We start from the raw sequence: 20,703 nt of genomic DNA on the forward strand, positions 1-20,703 counted from the left end.
CTATGGCTAAAATGTCATTATCTTGTGTCTAAGACTCTACTAAATTCTAAATATATTTCACCTAAGTGTGCACCTTCTGTCAACTCATTACAAAGCTATCAAGAAAATTCATCAATCAATTTTTCTAGCTTGTTTTTGATTAAAAGGAAGATAATCTTCCATGTACTATTTTCAAGAAAACACATGCTTATTTTTAAAACATTTGTATTCATATTTCAACAAAATATAAAAGAGAGGTTATACATCAAAAGCCTTATTTTAGTAGGTTTTAAAACATAAGTAAAACAAATCAATATATGCATTTTAGAGTTCTGTTATAAATATTCCTACTAAAACACAACTGTATCTCCCAGTTCATACTAAAAGCGATGAATGGAGAAGTCATTTGGGTTTTAACTGTATCTGCAACAGTCTATATTTTCCAAATAATAAGTGAAACAAAAATGCAATTTTTAAGTTGTATGTTTATAATATGTATTTCATTGCCTTGATCTTTATACATTTTTCTAATCGTCTTGATCTTTATACATTTTTCTATATTGTGAACCTTTTCCTATCAGAAACAAAAATGTAAAGGAAATGATTCTAAAAAGTGAGAAGTCATGTAAGTGATGTAATAATAGTCTTTATAGTCTATAACAATAGAATTACTTCACAGAGGGATCCCTGGGTGGCGCAGCGGTTTAGCGCCTGCCTTTGGCCCAGGGCGCGATCCTGGAGACCCGGATCGAATCCCACGTCGGGCTCCCGGTGCATGGAGCCTGCTTCTCCCTCTGCCTGTGTCTCTGCCTCTCTCTCTCTCTCTGTGTGTGACTATCATAAATAAATGAAAAAAAATTTAAAAAAAAGACTTTAAAAAAAAAAAAAGAATTACTTCACAGAAATATAAGAAAATAAAAAGTAGTATACATATATGTGCTACAATTCCTCTTTCCTTAAAAATTAGTTTAGAAAATTGTCAGGCCAGTCACAGTGAAAACAATATTATGTATGAACTATATGAAATTGCCAGTATTTACCTATGCATTGACCAACAAAGTATAAATTTCTTATAATTAGTCTGTATTAAATATCTCTGACCACTTAGCATTTTGGAAAGTTTCATATTAATTACAATTTAAGATAAATCTGGAACCTTTTTAAAGATTTTATTTATTTATTTGAAAGACAGAGGGTGAGTGAGAGAGAAAGCATGAGTAGGAGAAGGAGCAGAGGGGGAGGTGGAGGAAAGGGAAAAGAATCTCAAGCAGACTCCACTGAGCATGAGCCCAACCAATGCAGGACTTGATCACGCAACAGTGAGATCATGACCTGGGCCAAAACCAAGAGCTGGATGCTTAACCAATTGAGGTAGCAGGCATCCCTAGAACCTTAATTCTTTAATTTGGTGGAAACATTCTGCTCAATTTTTAAGATGACCACCTGATATATTTATATAGCATTTATTTTCCAATGGACTTGATTTATTTATATTAAATTTTTTTCTTATTAAAATTATTTTCATTTTTATGACAGATTCAGCTTAAAAAGAAGTGAACTTCAACAGTCCTAGAACTGGAACTTAAGCCTCTGTCTTTCTTATAAACAGTTAACTTGTTACATTTTGTGTATAACCTAAAAAACTATGTATGAAAAGAAAAGTTGTCAACCTAAAATTAGGAAATTTCGAAGGACTTTATAACTGTAATAGAATTATCCAAATCATTTGCAGATGAATAAAAATGAACACATTCAATGGTCATGTTACTTCTCAAGCAAATGTTGCACATGGAGTGAAGGTAGATCATTTCTTATGGAAAAAAAAATGTACTACCAATTTTATGAACTTTCCACAAAGCTGCTATGAAATAATAGGTCTAATGGGCATTTGATATTCCTTCAGAGCCATCTAAAATTATTTTGAAAATATCCTTATTAAAGCCATTTGTTAAAGTTATATTTCATTATGACCAAGTGAGATTTATTACAGATATACAAGGCTGGTTCAATGTTGGAAAATCAATGAAAGTAACTCTCCATATTAACAAGCCAATGAAGAAAAATCATATGCTCTTTGAATTGACTTTAAAAAAAAGAAATATATAGGGGTTCCTGGGTGGCTCAGTCAGTTGAGAGTCTGACTCTTGATTTTGGCTCAGGTCAGGATCTCAGGGTTGGGAAATCAAGCTCTGAGATGGGAGGTGGGGCATGCTCAGTAGGGAGTCTGCTTGAGATTCTCTCCCTTTCCTTCTGCCTCTTCTCCTGCTCATGCTCTCTCTCTCTCGCTCTCTCTCTCTCTCAAATAAATAAATAAAATCTTTATAAAAGTTTGCCAAAAGCCAACACCCATTTTCAGCAAGTTAGGAATAAAGGAGAATTATCTCAATTTGATACCTGAATCTAACATCATACTATGACTGAAAGACTGAATACATTTTTCCTAAAATAGGCAACAAGACAAGGGGGTCTGCTTTCACAATTCTGAGCAATAGCAGTTCTGAGTGAGTGCAGTAAGACAAAAAAAGAAAATGCTTACAGATTAGAAAGGAAGATAAAAAACATAATATTTGAAGATGCCATAATTGTCTACATAAGAAAATCCCAAGGAATTTACCAAAATAAAAAAAGATAAAACCTCCTACACCTAATAAGTGAGCTCAGCGATGTCATAGGATCAACACAAAAATCAGCCACATTTCTGTATACTAAAAGTGAACATGTAGAAAATGAAATTAAAAACATAATACTCAGGCAGCCAGGGGGGCTTAGTGGTTTAGCGCCTCCTCAGCCCAGGGTGTGATCCTGGAGACCCAAGATTGGGTACCACATCCGGCTCCCTGCATGGAGCCTGCTTCTCCCTCTGCCTGTGTCTGTGCCTCTCTCTCTCTCTCTCTCTCTCTCTCTCTGTCTCTCATGAATAAATAAATAAAATCTTTTAAAAAACCCATAATACTCTTGATAATCACTCCAGGGAAAATGAATACTCAGATATTTATTTAACAAAATATATATAGGACCTTTAACTTGAAAATTATAAAATGCTGATGAAAGAAATCAAAGACCTAAATAAACGGAGAAATATTTCACTGTCATTGATTGGAAGATTCAACAGAGTAGAAATGTCATTTCCCCCCAAATCGATGTATAAGTTTAATGAAATTTCTGCCAAAATTCCAGCAAAGTTTTTTATAGGCATTGACAAGTTAATTATATAATTTATATGGAAAGGTACAGGCCGTAGACCATAGAGGCCCAAGCTAAAATAATATTGACAAATATAAAGAAGGAATCACTCTGTTTGATGGTAAAGCTTACTATATAGCCAAATTAATCAAAATAGTATGATATTGGTAAAGGGCTAGACATACTGATCAATAAGGTAAAATAAAGAACATGGAAATCATATCAATATGCTCAATTGATTTTTGATAAAGATGTAAAAGCAATTTAAGAAAGATAGTAAGATAGTAAGAAAGATAGTCTTTTCAACATGTGATAATGGAAAAATTAGAAATCCATAAGCAAAAAAATTAATTTTCATCTAAAATTCTTATTCAAAAATTAGTTCAAAGTGATCATCGTTCTTTTTCTTAAGATTTTTATCTATTTTTTCATGAGAGACACAGAGAGAGGGGCAGAGACATCGGCAGAGGGAGAAGTAGGCTCCATGCAGGAAGCCCAACATGGGACTCAATCCCAGAACTCCGGGATAGTGCCCTGAGCCAAAGGCAGACACTCAACCATTGAGCCACCCAGACGAGCCGGGGATCATGGCTCTAAATGTAAAATGTAAAACAATAAAACTTTTAGAAAAAATCTGTAGGATTTGGACTAGTCAGAGTTTTTAGACTTGACACAAAAAGTACAACCATTAAAGGAAAAATTGGTAAATTGGATCTCATCAAAATTAAAAATTTTGCTCTGTAAAATACCATGTGAAGAGAATTAAAACACAAGCTACAGAATTGTAGGAAACATTTGCATATCACATATCCAGCAAAGAGCAAGTATCTCAAGTAGATTAAAATCTTTTAAAATTCAAAACTGATAATAAAACAACCTGATCATAAAACAGGCAAAAATTAAGAAGAGACAGCTTACTGAAAAATATATAGAGATGGAAAATGAGTACAAGAAAATATATTCAACTCAGGAAAATGGAAATTAAAAATACAATTAGATATCACTATATACCTATCATAGTAAATCATAAAAATATCAAAAAATAGTGAAAACATCAGGATTCAGGGAATTGACTATTCTTATATTGGTGGTGGAAATGCAAAATGGTATGACAAATCTAGAAAATAGTTACAAAGTTTCCTGTAAATGTAAATATGCAATCACCATAAAATCCAGCAATTGTATTCTTGGACATTTACTCCAGAGAAATAAAATTTATGTGACTCAAAAACTCATAAATTAATGTAGCATTTTTATTCACAATAGCTGTTTTATTCATAGTATAATTCATAATAGTCAAAACCTGCATAGCCAAATACTAGAAATACTAGCTACCATTTAATATATGAATTTAGAAACAACATGTGAATGATTAGACTACTACATGCATGCCATGGAGAGCTACTTAGCAATAAAAACCAATGATTATTAATGCAGGCAACAACTTTGAAGAATCTCCAGGGTGTTCAACTATGTTAAAAGTGATAATCCTAAGACATTATATGCTGTATGATTCTATTTGCATAACATTTTGAAATGGAAAAATTTCAGAAATAAAGAGAAGTAGTGCTTGCCAGGAGTTAGGTGACATGGTGGGTAGGGGTACAGGGAAGAGACATAGGTTGTGTTTATCAAACACTTATCATATAAGAGCCACATGAGCAATCCTTGTTTTTACGAAACTACTCAGTATCTTGACTATGGTAATAAGTAAACAAATCTACACAGGTGACAAAATTATGTAGGGTTAAATTTCACACACAATTAGAAATGAGTATAAGATAAATACCCACCATTTGCTTCCACCTGGGTGGAGCTGGAGGATATTCTGCTGAGTGAAGTAAGTCAATCAGAGAAGGACAATTATCATATGGTTTCACTCATACGTGGAATGTAAGAAATAGTGAAAGAGATTATAATGAAAGGAGGGAAAATGAGTGAGAAAAATTAGAGAGGAAGACAAACCATGAGACATTCAAAAGGTAGTGGAAGGGGGGGTGGGTGGGAGGATGGGGTAACTGGGTGACAAGCACTGGGGAGGGCACTTGATGGGATAAGCACTGGGTGTTATATGTTGGCAAATCAAATTTCAATTAAAAAAAAAAGAAACAAATGAGTATAAGTAAAACTAAGTAAATCTGAATCACATGAGTAAGTTGTATCAATGTCAATATCTTAAAGTTCTGCTATCATTTTTGTAAAATTTACCATATGCACCACTGGGTTAAAGATACAATAAGGTATCTTTGCATTATTTTTTACAGTGCATAGAAAATTTACATTTGACCGAAAAAAGCTCAATATATGTTCATTGACACTGCTATTTTTCTCCCAGTTTTATTTGTAAAACACTGTTTTTAAGTTTTAATTTGCAAAATATATAGTATTGGGTAATTTTACTTTGGAGACAATAATTTATACATAAGTATATATGCATTCACTGTTAGATGATAGGTTAGTATAGCCTGCAACACTGACAAGTTGTGACATAATTAATTCCAGTTAGCTGTGATTTAACGTATACATTTTCAGGTACCATGCTTTAATTTATCTAGTATTTTATAGGCATTTAAAAACTGGGCAGCCCAGGTGGCTCAGTGGTTTAGCGCCGCCTTCAGCCCAGGGCCTGATCCTGGAGACCCAGAATCGGGTCCCACGTCGGGCTCCCTGCATGGAGCCTGCTTCACCCTCTGCTTGGTCTCTGCCTCTCTTCCCCTCTCTCTCAAGAATAAATAAATAAAATAAATGAAATAAATAAAATATTAAAAAAATTTTTCACCTGCAAAAAATCTTTCCTAAAGGACCATGTAGTAAAATCAGATGGTTAGCTGGTACATCAGGCACCACATTCATGAAGAGTAAAAGTGCTGAGCACTGAAGTGAGTATATAAATGAGCCAGAGCTCTTGAAGGCTGTGCAATCAATCTCACTTTAAAATGAATGGGTTATCTTGATGATAGTTTTGTTTGTGTGCTTGGTACTCAACTGAATCTATTTGGATAAGTAAAACTTGGAAGTAGGCATTCTATCTCTTTTTTCTTCAACAATCAAACATCTTATTGATAAGCTAGTTTTCAGAAATGAATTTAATTTATTTAATTTATTAACATCAAATTTATTTATAGCTCATAGGAAGAAAAACAACAGTGAGGACTCTGTCATTTAAGTTCAGTTATGTTAAATTATGTATCAGCAGAACATCTACACTGTAGATTTTGCTGGCATAAGTCCTACTACACATGTCCCCAAAATCATCTCCTTTCTCTCCTCCTATAAATTCTAAGACCTTCTAAGACAACTAATATTAGTGGAAGGGAGTACTGAGTAATCTACAGCTTTTAATTATCTGTGCCACTGCTGCACTCCTATCATTAGCCTTGTGATAAGTAGACAAGTGAGGAAATCTGTATTCATGATGAATGATATAGTCTATAACTCTGGGGAAAGAGGGTGAGCCAATTAACTTATTGAAGGGAGAGCCTTAGCCACAGTGAAAGCAATCTAAGCTAACCTTCCTACAAATCCACAACGACCATAGGCAAAACAACCATTTCTTTTGGTGCCAAACACTTCAAGAAAGAGAAAATGAGTATTAATAGCTTCAGACTTGTTGGAGGAACTTAGCAGATAATTTGAAATAGAAAATATTTTTAATTAGCTAACACTGAAGAACTTAAATGATAATAATAATAAATAAAACCAGACTGTGAGTGGCTTAACATTTCATTCCAAGTTTTTATTTTTCCTCACTTTGGCTAATTGGATCATTTCCACATGAATGAAATACACGCTAAATTATTTACAGATAATTACATGGCTATGCTGTTGCTAAAATATTAAGACACAGTTGTCCCACAGGAAACATTGCAACAGACACAGTCACATGAAGAAATGAATAGCCAAGGAGGTAATGAAGGGGAATTATAAGAAAAGCCTATAGAACTGGAGGTAGTGTTATTAAAATTAATTTATTTTCAAAATATTAAAGGCACTTATTTTTTCATTCACCCCACCTTTCTCTTCATAAATAATGCTCAAGTATCAGTTCCTTAAGTTTACTTAATCTGAAAATTTGAATCAGACGTTAGACAACAAATACATTTAAATTAGATGCATAACCAATATTCTACTCCCAATGAACATGCCATCAACCACAACTGTAAAAGGGAAAGGTTCTATTTTCTATAGTTTAACTAAAGTGAGCCAGCTTTTAATTTAATGATGCCATTATTAATATCTAGACAAAGTGCAGCAGATCACATTAGTGGACACTGAATGCATCTCAAATAATCATAAGTGGTAGTTTTACGTATTGCATTTCTCAGGCACTGTGGGTACTAAGTACATTTTTGCATCATTGATCTTTAGTTAACAGTTTATTTAGCGCCACTTTTTTTGAACTAAAGACATTGTATATTAGGTCAGAAATGTAACCTAAGAAACAGCAACTTATGGGATCCCTGGGTAGCGCAGCGGTTTAGCGCCTGTCTTTGGCCCAGGGCGTGATCCTGGAGTCTCGGGATCGAATCCCACACGTCGGGCTCCCGGTGCATGGAGCCTGCTTCTCCCTCTGCCTGTGTCTCTGCCTCTCTCTCTGTGACTATCATAAATAAATAAATAAAAATTAAAAAAAAAAGAAACAGCAACTTCTCAAGTTTGAAGTTATTATGGGGCAAAATAATATTTATTGTTACATGTCTGCAATCGTTTCTTCTAACTCTCCACTGCCAACTCCTAAAAATAACTGTTTTTCTTTCTTGATGTCACTGCATTTCTCCATCATTCAAGGGAGGTTAAGCCAGCCTAAACAACTTATGTGTTTTAGAATCAATAGAATAGAGAGGTGCACAACTCTCTAAGCTGGAATGTAGGAGTTCTTTTATACATATGGGTGTTAGTATATTCTTACACTGAGAAAGAGAAGAAAGAGAGAGAAAGAAAGAAAGAAAGAAAGAAAGAAAGAAAGAAAGAAAGGAAGGAAGGAAGGAAGGAAGGAAGGAAGGAAGGAAGGAAGGAAGGAAGAAGAAGAAGAAGAAGAAGAAGAAGAAGAAGAAGAAGAAGAAAAAAAGAAAGAAAGAAAGAAAGAAAGAAAGAAAGAAAGAAAGAAAGAAAGAAAGAAGCAAGCCACTATAAGCAGAATAAAAATGGAAACAAAGTGAGGAAACAAGAGCCATAAATGTAAGTTTTCAGGAGAGACCTGGGGGGGGGGGGTATTGTTAGGTTATTGTTTTGTTTTCTATGTATTAGTTATTAATTTAGGAATAAAACTTAGAAACAGACACTTCAGTGAATCTGCAAGTTAGGAAAGATACTGAAGAGTGGGTGAGGAAAGCCCATTTTGGGAATTAATACCATGATTTATGAATAGGCTTCTTTTTTATAATTTCTTAGAGATGTCAGGAAACACTGAAAGGACTTTTAAGTACTTTGGGGCCAAAAAGTTAGGTTCTCAGGTCATCAGCCTTATCTCTGCCACTTTTCTTTTGCCTGGAAATAGAAACCTGAATGCCCTTTTAATATGAGATGGTTCCTCTCCTTCTTGATTTACTTCATAATTATAGAACTGTTTGTTCTTCTTCTTGCCCTTACTTCCACACCCATCATGGAGGGGTCACAAATCTTGTTTTTTTTATGCCGTTCTCCAAACAAAAGGAATAATGGCCCTTGAAGAAAAAACTGACTCTAGGATTTGGGCAGGGAATATACAAAATTTCCTTGGAGCGTACTGTAGTGGTAACAAGTAAGAAAATGCTGTAATAATAATAATAATAATAAGAAGAAGAAGAAGAAGAAGAAGAAGAAGATAATGATGATGACAATAAATAATAATAAAATATACAATGATGGTAGTTTGCCAAAGAGAAATAGAAGTCAACTAAAAAAGCTCCTAGGAACCAAAGTTGGAATAATTTCAGTAACAAAATATAGTGTTATTTTATTATCCAAAGTATAACATAGAGTCCATCCTATTTGCAACAATAAAAATAGTGAAGAATTTAATAAATATGGGAGAAGAGACAAATCTCTCACACAGAAAAAACATAATTAATTTGGGTACATACTCCCCCCTTTCAGAGGTGGAGTACAACTTCCCATTCCTTAAGTGAGAGCTACACATAATGATGTCCTTCCAAAGGGTACAGTATGGAAAGGGAGAAAAAAAACTTTATAGTAGGGAAACCTGACAACCTCCATGTTGGCCAGATGCTTGAAGTCAACATCAACAGTTGCAAATCATGCTGATAGAATGTACCTTTGATATGGTATAAGGAAGATGTCACTTTATCTTTGTGATCTTCCTTCCCCGAAACAACCACAGCCTAACCATTGTCTAAAAAATCAGACAAATACCAATTGAGAGACACTACACAAAACACATGACTAAACAATACAAGACTTTCAAGGTCATCAAAAACAAGGAAAGTCTAAGAAACTGTCACAGCCAAGAGAAGCTTTAGGAGACATAACAACTAAATGTAATAGAGAACAGAATGGGATCCTGCAACAACAACAACAAAAAAGAAAGTGGGGGTAATTAGGTATAAACTGAGGAAATATGGATAAAGTATTGGCTTAAGTCAATAATAATGTATCTATATTGGTTATTAAGTCTAACAAATGTAGCATATGAATATAATGTGCTAAAAATAGGGGAAACAGCATGAAGTATATGGAAACTCTACTATCTTTATAATTTTTCTTTGAGTATGAAATTGTCCTTAAATTACAAAGTTTATTTTTAAAAAATCACATGACAAATGTCATAAAATATTCCATTATTGTCATTTAAAAAGGAACAAATAATTAATATGCCCCATGGCTTTCTATGTTTTCCTTTCATTTTTACCAGTAGTACTAATATAAACCTTAAAGTATAACTTTTGTCTTGCCACCAGGAGAAAACAACCATAAAGATACAGGCCAAAACATAAGCATGGAGAAGTAGAAAGATGATAAGAACCAGAATTCATGATAGCATCAGTGAACTGCCTTTTTTTATTTCTGAGCTTCCTCCCTTCAGACTTAATTCCTGAAACAAATAAATGTCCATCTCTTTATATGACGAATGCTCCAAAGGACCAGCAAATGCACCCATGTTCTCATGGCCACAGATAACGGTTCTGCCATAAACGTGGTATTACAACAGTACCAGTACTTTTCCTCTCATCCCTCTTATGCCATAATCTCAAATGTCCAAATGCAGCAATTAATTCAGAATAAGAAAGTAAAAAAAAAAAAAAATAGAATAAGAAAGTAGAGCTATGAGGGAGAAAGCAGTTGATCCTGTCTCCCAAACTACTGAAGGTTTCCAGTTATATCAAGCTCAGCTTGGGGGAGAGAAGAAAGTTTTGTTTAGTTAAGTTTTCAGAAATTTGATATTACAATGTACAGACTGGAATTATATTATACCAGACTAGACTTTTACTACCTCAAAGTCATAAGAAATTTTTAGGATTTCCCCAAATTTTTATCCAAGAGAAGGGGAAGAATGAATCTCAGGAATGAGACTCAAGAGGTACCAGGAACCCATTTAAAGTTGTTCCTACCAAATCCAGCACATTAAATAAATAAGTTACATAGGTTTATAGAAAATTTAAGAACATCCCTGTCTTCTGGTGGCTTGTGTTTTCTAACTATCAAATATTCTTAAGGAGAGCGATAGAAAAGCTTGTTTATATACCTCCTTGTAATAAAAGGGAGAAGATAGTCTATATCTCAAAAACAACAACAATGACAAAACTTTCTAATGTGTTGGTATACAGTCAATTTTAAAAATACTAAAAATGAAACTGCTTAAACTCCTTCTTACAAAGTTTAATTTATAGATTGCTTCCCTTTGTTTTTTGGATAATTTTTATTGTTAAAACCTTTTCATCTTTTTCTTCTGCATCTCTTGGAATTATCATTCATTTTTTTCTGGTTTAATATAATTCATTTACATATATAAAAGCTATATTTCTCTAGGAAAGGGCAGGATAGGTCAAAAAAACTACTTGTGTGATCCTGTCAATATAAAAGCAACATAAGGGAAGCAAGTTAGCAAAGTAACACTGATACAGACCACTTGGAGAATTTGACCATGATTTAGTAAATCTGAAGCCATTCTCAATTTTTTAAACTGTAGAATACTTTAATAAAAATATAAAGTATAATATCCTAAAATATAAGTTAACTATTACCAAAACTTGAAGTTAGTTAATGGAAACATTGCCTTAGAGCCACTTATGTAACTGCATGCACAAAAGTCATAACATCATAGAGATTTTAATGTGAAATTATTTATTAGACAATACTGAAAGAAACATAGAAGAAATATATAGTTTCTTGAATATGGTATTTAAATATAATGGCTCTGATGCCTTAGATATTAAATATATGATCAAAAATGCCAAAAGTAAAACTGCTTAGAATATAAAAATCAATAAATCCATAAGCAAAGATAAAAATATCGTTAACTCCGTAAGTGAATATTATACAGTAACACAACTCTGAAATAATTATTTTCCTTATATCAAGAAGTAATTTATACCTTTACTGAATTTTCTACCAAATTTAGTCATGATACTTAATAAACCTAAAGTCTTGATTTTCTGTAGAACATACTATTGCCAAGAAATTTACATGTCTTCTACTTTGTGCTTATTTAACATAAAAATCATCTCTATATCTGTAAAAGTAACCACTTTGAAGCCCCTATAAAATCTTCACTTGGACGTTTTCATTTGGATTTCTTTCTTTAAAAAAAAAAAAAAAAAGATTCACTTATTTGAGCAGAGGGAAGAAAGGGTAAAGGTAGAAGGAGAAGCAGGCTCCCCGCTGAGCAGGGAGTCCCATGTGGGATTCAATCTCAGGACCTCAGGATCATAACTTGAAGGCAGACATTTAACCAACTGAGCCATGCAGGTGCCCTTGGATTTCATTCTAAACGGGCCTAGAAGCATAGAATTACTCTTTAAGATTTGTATATCTCAGTCTCATATGCTATTCTAGAAACATCCACAAGATTGACATCACATTCAGAAGCTTTTAAATTATAAAACCTACTTAATTTCTTCATGCTTTTGAATATTGATAATTAGCCTGTTACCAATATTTGCTATGTATGCCATTCTTCACAGCTCTTCCAAAGTTATCAGCAACTTCTACTGAACTCACCTGGGAGATCTCTGTATCCTAGGTTGTCAACTAGATGACAGTCCCTAATTACTTCACTTAACTTGAGCTTTTACTCCATTTCACCAATATTGTAGGTTGTTTTTTGTTTTTTTTGGGGGGAGGTTGTTTTTGTTTTTTGCCAATCTTGTTGGCAGATAAGAAGGAAATAAAATGAAAGTTTTGCTTTATTTCCACCATCCATCCATAGTTTTCTGTCAGTCCTGAGTCTTTTTCACCTCTCACACTGAACATAGATTTAAATTTTCATAGATTGGTCCTTACTGCTTTTGATGGATTTGTTTTTCCTTTGGACTTTAGCTTTTCTAATATAATGCTTACAGGTCTGTAAGACCCTTTTTTTTTAATTTTTTTTTTTTTATTTATGATAGTTACAGAGAGAGAGAGAGGCAGAGACACAGGCAGAGGGAGAAGCAGGCTCCATGCACCGGGAGCCCGATGTGGGACTCGATCCCGGGTCTCCAGGATCGCGCCCTGGGCCAAAGGCAGGCGCCAAACCACTGCGCCACCCAGGGATCCCTGTAAGACCCTTTTATAAACATTTTTGATTATGCTCTTTTCTTCTCTCTCTTTCACTTTTTGTCTTTCCTAGATGCCCTTTGTAAACATAAGCATTTTGGCCAGCTATGTACTCAAGCCTATGAGATGTACTTCCTGCTAATTTCAGAAGCCATACATAAAGTATAATCAATTAACCAAATTTTAGTTCATTCCCACAATGGTATGAAACTAGAGATCAACAAGAGGAAAGCTGGAAAATCTACAAATACGTGAAAACTAAACAACAGACTTCTAAACAACCAAGAGATCAATGAGGAAATAAAAAAAGAAAGAAAGTTATCTTACAAAAATGTAAAAAACATGTAATTTATGAGACACAGCAAAAGCAGTTCTGAGAGGAAAATGTGTAGCAGGACATGCACATATTAAGAAATTAGAAAGATCTCAAATAAGCAATCTACCTTTATAGTTGAAAGCAATAGAAAAAGAACAAGTTAAGCCCAAAGTTACAAAAAGGAAAGAAATAATAAAGACCAGAGTGGAAATAAATGAAATGGAGAACAGAACAAAAATAGAAATAATCAATGAAAGTAGAGCTAAGTTTTAAAAAGGATAAACAAAATTGACAAATCTTTAGCTAGACTAAAGAAAAAAATAAAAGACTCAAATAAACAAAATTAGAAATCAAAGAGGAGACATTACAACTGATACCACAGAATTGCATAAGATCATTAGAAACTACTATGAACAAATATATGCCAACAAGTTACATAAATGAGAGAAACTGATAAATTTCCAGAAATGCACAAATTACTAACATTGAATCAGGAAGAAACAGAAAATCTGAATGAATCAACAAGTAAAGAGGCTTAATCAGTAATCAAAAACCTCCCAACTAAGAAAACCTCCAAGACCACATGGCTTCACTAGAAAATTCTACCAAACATTTAAAGAAGGATTAATGTCAATCCTTCTCAAACTCTTCCAAAAATCTTTTTTTTTTTTAACAGGGGGAAATTTTGCTCCTTCTTTTCCTCCTCTTTTTTTTTTTAATTTATTTATGATAGTCATACAGAGAGAGAGAGAGAGAGAGAGAGGCAGAGACACAGGCAGAGGGAGAAGCAGGCTCCATGCACCGGGAGCCCGATGGGGAATTCGATCCCCGGTCTCCAGGATCGCGCCCTGGGCCAAAGGCAGGCGCTAAACTGCTACGCCACCCAGGGATCCCTCTTCAAATCTGAAGAGGAGAACACACTCCCAAACTCATTCTACAAGATCAGCGTTTTTTTTTTTTTTTTTTAAGATCAACATTACCTTGATACCAAAGCCAGATACAGACAATACAAGAAAACTATAGACCAACATCTCTGATGAATACAGACGCAAAAATTATCAACAAAATATCAAAACAAATTAAAGAACACATTAAAAGGATTATATATCAGGATCAACTGGGATTTATCCCTGCAACACAAGAATGTTTCAATACATGCAAGGTGGTTAATGCATTGAAAGATAAAAATCACATGACAATCTAAAAAGATGTAGAAAAGGTATTTAAGAAAATGCAATTTTCTTTCATGATAAAACTTTCAACAGATGGGGTATAGATGAAATATACCTGATCATGATATAAGTCATATATGACAAATTCACAGGTAACATTACACTCAATGGAAAAAAAATTGAAAGCTTTTACCTCTAAGATCAGAAATAAGACAAGGATGCCTGTGTCATCATTCGTATTCACTATAGTACTAGAAGTACTAACTGAACCAATTAGGAAAGACAAAGCAATAAAAGATATCCAAGTCAGAAAAGAAGAAGTAAAACTGTCACTACTTGCTGATGATATGACTTTGTATGCAGAGCATCTCAAAGACAACCAAACAACTTTAGGAACTAATCAATGATTTCAATAAAGTTACAGTATATAAAATGTTTTAAAAAACAACAGAAATCAGTTGCATTTCTACACACTAATAATGAAACATCAAGAAAAATAGCCCATTCATGATAGCTTCAAAAACAATAAAATAACTAGGGATAAATTCAACCAAGGAAGGGAAAGATCTATACAATGAAAACTACAAAAAATTACGGAAGTTGAAAAAAAATGGGAAGACATGTCATGTTATGGACCAGAAGAATTAATATTGTTAAAATATCCATACAACCCAAAGCCACATATAGATTTTATGCAATCCTTATAAAAATTCTAATGCCATTCTTTACCAAAAACAAAAATGGACAAAACATCTCTTAAGCCTGTATGGATAGACAAAGCAATGATGAAAGAGAAGAACAAAGGTATAGGCATCACTCTTCTTGATTTCCTGATACAGGAAATCTATACTACAAAGCTATAGTAATTAAGACAGTAAGTTACTGGCATAAGAAGAGACACATAGACAAATGTAGCAAAATGATAATCCCACAATTAAACTCCTGCATATACCTCTTCATAGTCAACTAATATTCGACAAAGAAGCCAAGAATACCCAATGGGAAAAGGAGAGTCTCTTTAACAAATTATGTTTGGAAAACTGGATAAACACATGCAGAAAAATGAAATTGGATCTCTTTCTTACACCACTCATAAAAATAACTTACAATCAATCAAAGGCTTTAACATAAAGCATGATATCATAAAACTAGAAGAAAACCTAGGGAAGAAGCTCCTTAACACTGGTCTTAGGAGTGTTTTTTGGATATGACATAAAGACCACAAAAAAAAAAAAGAAGCAAAAAATCAATAAATGGTATTACATAAAAATTAAAAGCTTCTGAAGAACAAAAGAAACAATTAATAATTTGAAAATACAACCTTCAGGGAAAAAAAGAAAAGAAATGCAGCCTCCAGAATGGAAGAAAAATTTTGCAAACTATATATCAGATAAGAGATTAATACCCAATTAAATTGCTTTCATACCTTGGCTATTGTGAATAATGCTGCAATAAACATGGGAGTTGTTTCATTTCCTTTGGATATATACTCAGAAATGAAATTGCTGAATCACATGGAAGTTCTATTTTTAGTTTTTAAAATTTTGACCATAATCTCCAAAATATATAAAGAACTCATACAACTCAACAACAAAATGCCAAACGATATGACTAAAAGTATCAGCAAAAAATCTAAATAGATGTTTTTTTTCAAAAAAAGACATTCAAATGTCCAATAGGTACATGAAAAGATGCTCAACACCACTAATCATTAGAAAAATGCAAATCAAAGTCACAATTAGATACCAACTCATATCTTCAAGAAGAAAAGATAGCAAGTATTGGCAAGGAGATGGAGAATAGGGAACCTTCGTACACTATTACAGGGAATGTAAACTGGAAAAAATATGGAGTTCTAAAAAATTAATTTTATGTTATTGCATAAATACAATGTGATATTATTTATCCATGGGAAATAAGGACCTTCTGCCACTTGCAAAACATGGGTGGAACTTGAGCACATATGAGCACAGTGCAGTGAATACAGACAAAAATCATTATAATAATCATCAAACCTGTTAAACTCTAACTTAATTATTCTAACCATTAAAACAAAACTATGATAATATAACATGATAGTGCTGTTAATTACTACTACAATGACAATTATATCACAGTATATAAATATATCAAATTAATATATTGTACACATTAAATTTATATAATGTTACATTCAAATATATTTCAATAAAAAAGTTGATGGGACAACAAGAAAATTAGTCTATGTCTTTGTAACAAACTGTTATGTAATGTACTGCATAAATGCCAAATGAAGAAATAAAGCCACAAATATGGAGTATGGGTTAACAATTCTGAAGCTGTTTTACACATTTATTGGATATAAATAATTAAATACATGGAAACTAGATGATTAGATCCAAGTTTTTCACTGTCAGGAAAGTTATAGAAAAGTGTAACTAAAAGGCTATGATAAACTCTGGTACTAGATTAGATTTGGAGACATTACTCTGAACTTACATTTAGCTTAACATATATGGAGAGATTAGTAGGTAAAGAAACAAGCACAGATATGTCTATATAAACAGATTGACTGATGCATACATATCATGTTTCTCTGTCCTCCAAGAGAGTCTAGAAGCTTTTGACACCTAGTAGCAACAAGTATACCCAGTGAGCGGCCGGGTCTTGGTTGCTAAATAGCTTTCAACACCGTTTTTTTGAAAAGTAGCTAATTCTAGGGCAGGTGTAGGGAAAATACAAGATAAACCTGAAACATCCTGTAGTACCAGAAAGTAGAGTTCAAAAAAAAATAGAAGAACAGGGCATGTGAAAAGGACGTGAGAGTCACCCTGAAAGAGCCACACCTATTATAACCTCATTAATAAAATAATTAGTAGTCCTGAACTATAGCTCAGAGTGTAAAATAAATATATTAGTCTATACCGACTGATATAAATACGTGATCTAAGTAGTGAATTTGAAAAGATGAGAAGAAAAAATCTTCCTTATGGAGAAATTAAATATATATATTCCATCCTCCCATCCCAACCCTATAGGAGTTGGGGCTTAATTCTCCTCCTTCATTCTGAGTGCTGGCTAAACGTCATGACTTGCTTTCAAAATATGGAAAGGGACAAATTTGGAAAGGGAAAATTAATATTATTGGAGAAACTTGGAAGACACTACCTTACTGAGGGATCAAGACTAAATAATAACATGTGGGGATGCCTGGATGGCTCAGTGCTTGAGCATCTGCCTTCAGCCAGAGCGTGATCCTGGAGACCCAGGATTGAGTTCCACAATGGGCTTCCTGCATAGAGCCTGTTCCTTTCTCTGCCTATGTCTCTGCCTCTCTCTCTGTGTGTGTCTCAAATATATACAAACATACATATATACATAAACAAAATATTTAAAAAATAAATAAAAAATAAGTAATCACATGTGCATAGACTGTATTGTGACATGATAAAAACATTGCTTCACCTCTGTGGTATTATTTCTAATAATCCATAATCCCAATCTAAGTATGAAAAAAAATCGGACAAACCCAAATTGAGGAACAGTCTATAAAATGACTTACCAGCACTCCTCAAACTTTTCAAGCTAATAAAGAAAAATCAAGACTGAAAAAACATTATAGACCATTCAAGACTAAGAAGACATGACAAATACAATATGATATCCTAGGTTGGGTCCTAAAACAGAAAAAAAAATGTTGTTAATTGAAAAAACTGTCGAAATTTTAATTAAGTCTAGAATTTGACATAGTGTTATTTCTTAATTTTGATAAATGTATCAGAGTAATGTAAGAAAATAAATTAGGGAAAACTGAATCTAGGTGAGGAGTACCCTTGCAAAAATTTTTTAAAAATCTAAAAAGTTTCCAAAATAAAATGTTCAAAATAAAAAATATGACTATATATGTTATAACATAGTTTATTTATTTAAACCACAAGTATTTGACTAAATCCCTTTTGGAGTACTTTATATATAGTTTCAATGTACTGGGGAGATTAGAGACATAATAGGACTACATTTTACCTGTGCATTATAGATTAGTACGATCCAGTAGGACTTTGTGATGATGAAAATGTTCTTTGCCTGTGCTATCCAATATTGGAGCCATTAGCTACACCTGACTATGGAGCACTTGAAATGTGAATAATGAGGCTGAGAAAATGTTAATTTAATTTTCATTTAATAAGTATATGTAACCAGTTGCTACTGTGTTGGACAACACAGTTCTAGATAATCCAAGAGATGGCATGTTTCCTCCAAGCAAGGAATCACCATTATACTTAATTTTATATTTTTATTTTATTTTTTATTTATTTTTTTAAATTTTATATTTTTAATAGAGCTGCTTTAATATATTAAACAAACATATTTAATAGAAATATGATCACTTCAACACATACGAACAGAAAGATAAATTATAGTTGCTAGGCAATAGTCCTTTCAAATTTAAGTGTATTTGATACACAGAGAAGTGCATTTGATCTAAGGATAGGTTAGTTTTTCTCTAATCCTAAGCAGTTGATATTTTCTTGCTTCTGTGCTTCTGCATGAAGCTGGGTGTTTTGAAATAGGTTATCTTATGTTCTCTGTTTTCTTGAGGTACAGTCTGATGTGACCTGATGAAATGTGACATGCTTGTCACTTTTTGTTAAAAGTGAGTATATATGGGCAAATATCCATGTAACTAGAATGTTTTCCCATTACTCATTCCTGGCAGGTAATAGTCTACCAGCATGGCCTTACATGAAAAAAAAAAAAAAAAGAAAGAGAAAGAATGAAGAAAGAAGAAAGAAAGAAAGAAAGAAAGAAAGAAAGACAGAAAGAAAAGAAAGAAAGAAAAGCATCAGTATTAAAAGCAGCTGATCCATTAACCAAAAACAGTTGAAAATTAAATTCAAGAAAGAGACTGCTTTTATATTCTCAGGATTCAGTCTTGCTTCCCCATAGCCTTGTTTGAAAGGTTGAATAATAATTACTTAAGCAAATGATCAGAATAAATATGTGGAGTGAGATGAAAAAAAAGATAGGACCAGTACATCAGTACTGCTTTTTTGTGGAAAGCGTATTTAGCGAAAAGGGAGAGAGATTGTGCAGGTTATGATATATAAGTAGAATTGTTTCTTATTAGAATATTTTTCTGACTTGTCCAGGTGGTATTATACTTTAAGCCATGTTCTTAGTGATGCAGAAAATTTCTACTTATAATGCCGTATGAATTCCACCTTCTACTATTATGAAAATGAGGAGTAACAGAAAGATACTCCATTTTCTTTCTGTCATTCTCAAAAATATTAAGGTAATAATATGAAAAAGTATTTATCTAAATGGCTATCTTTTTTTAAAATCGTGCAAAGCAAGAAATAGCCCAATGCAATTTGATTTAATTTATACATGTTGACAAAAGAGAACATATAGCTGAAAGAATATATATTTAACTAGTAAAAGTAGAAATCATTTCAAGGAGGCCAAATATTCTAGATTTACCTTTAACTGTCACAGATAAAAAGGATTAATTAATGAAGTCTGCATTCAATAGATAAAGGGCTCCATTGGTACTCTGTTAATTTTCTTGAAAGATAAAGATAGCCCAGGTTGAATTTCCTCTTTAGCTTGAAATAGATTCCAGATCTTCCTTCTCAATATCAGGAGAAAAAGAAAAAGCAGAATATGAAAGCTAAAAATTAATCATAAATATTACATCAGTAGCATCCTTTAAAAACTGCCTAAATATGCAAAGTATATTTAAAGTCATGAAACTCATATACTTCACAAGATATCATCTAGATTTTTTTTTAAATCAAAGAATCTGAAATCTGTTCATAGTTCATATAATTTATGGTACCAAAGAATATTAAAATTATATAGTGCTACATTAGTCAAATTAGATTCCATGCCTATAATTATGAATACAATCTCTTATATTATTTATTCATTTTAGAGTACAATGAAAATTTACCATTTATTATAAATATCTTTTTTTTTGTAAATTTATTTTTTATTGGTGTTCAATTTGCCAACATATAGAATAACACCCAGTGCTCATCCCATCAAGTGCCCCCCTCAGTGAATATCTTTTCAAGATTCTGTGAAGCATTCTTAACAGTACCTATAATGTAGTAGAACTTCCATAGAGAATAAAATGATATATTCATTAAAGGAAGCAACATACAACTTTGGAAAGACTCACTAGAAAACAGTCTTACAGATGTTATGAAGATGTCAGGGCTCACAATAATCAATGGCGACTTATAAATTAGGTTTGAGGTCTGACAACTGATCTGCATGTTGTCTCCATAACTTCATATTTAAAATAAAATATATATGTATACTCACATGTATACATATATAAACTCTTGAATCTGTCTTGCAAAATAAAATATA

At 32.9% G+C, this 20,703-nt stretch overlaps 1 long non-coding RNA gene across 1 annotated transcript; it reads right to left on the bottom strand.

The window, feature by feature from the left end:
* Positions 1-247: 247 nt before the first annotated feature.
* LOC140639755 (uncharacterized) lies at positions 248-20,070 on the bottom strand. Its single transcript, XR_012036370.1, has 3 exons — positions 19,807-20,070; positions 17,885-17,999; positions 248-813 (listed from the first exon to the last, which is right to left on the bottom strand). It is a non-coding gene; the product is annotated as an uncharacterized lncRNA (long non-coding RNA).
* Positions 20,071-20,703: the final 633 nt, after the last annotated feature.

The sequence above is a fragment of the Canis lupus genome, chromosome 9, assembly GCF_048164855.1.
Source record: "Canis lupus baileyi chromosome 9, mCanLup2.hap1, whole genome shotgun sequence".
Taxonomy (NCBI): domain Eukaryota; kingdom Metazoa; phylum Chordata; class Mammalia; order Carnivora; family Canidae; genus Canis; species Canis lupus.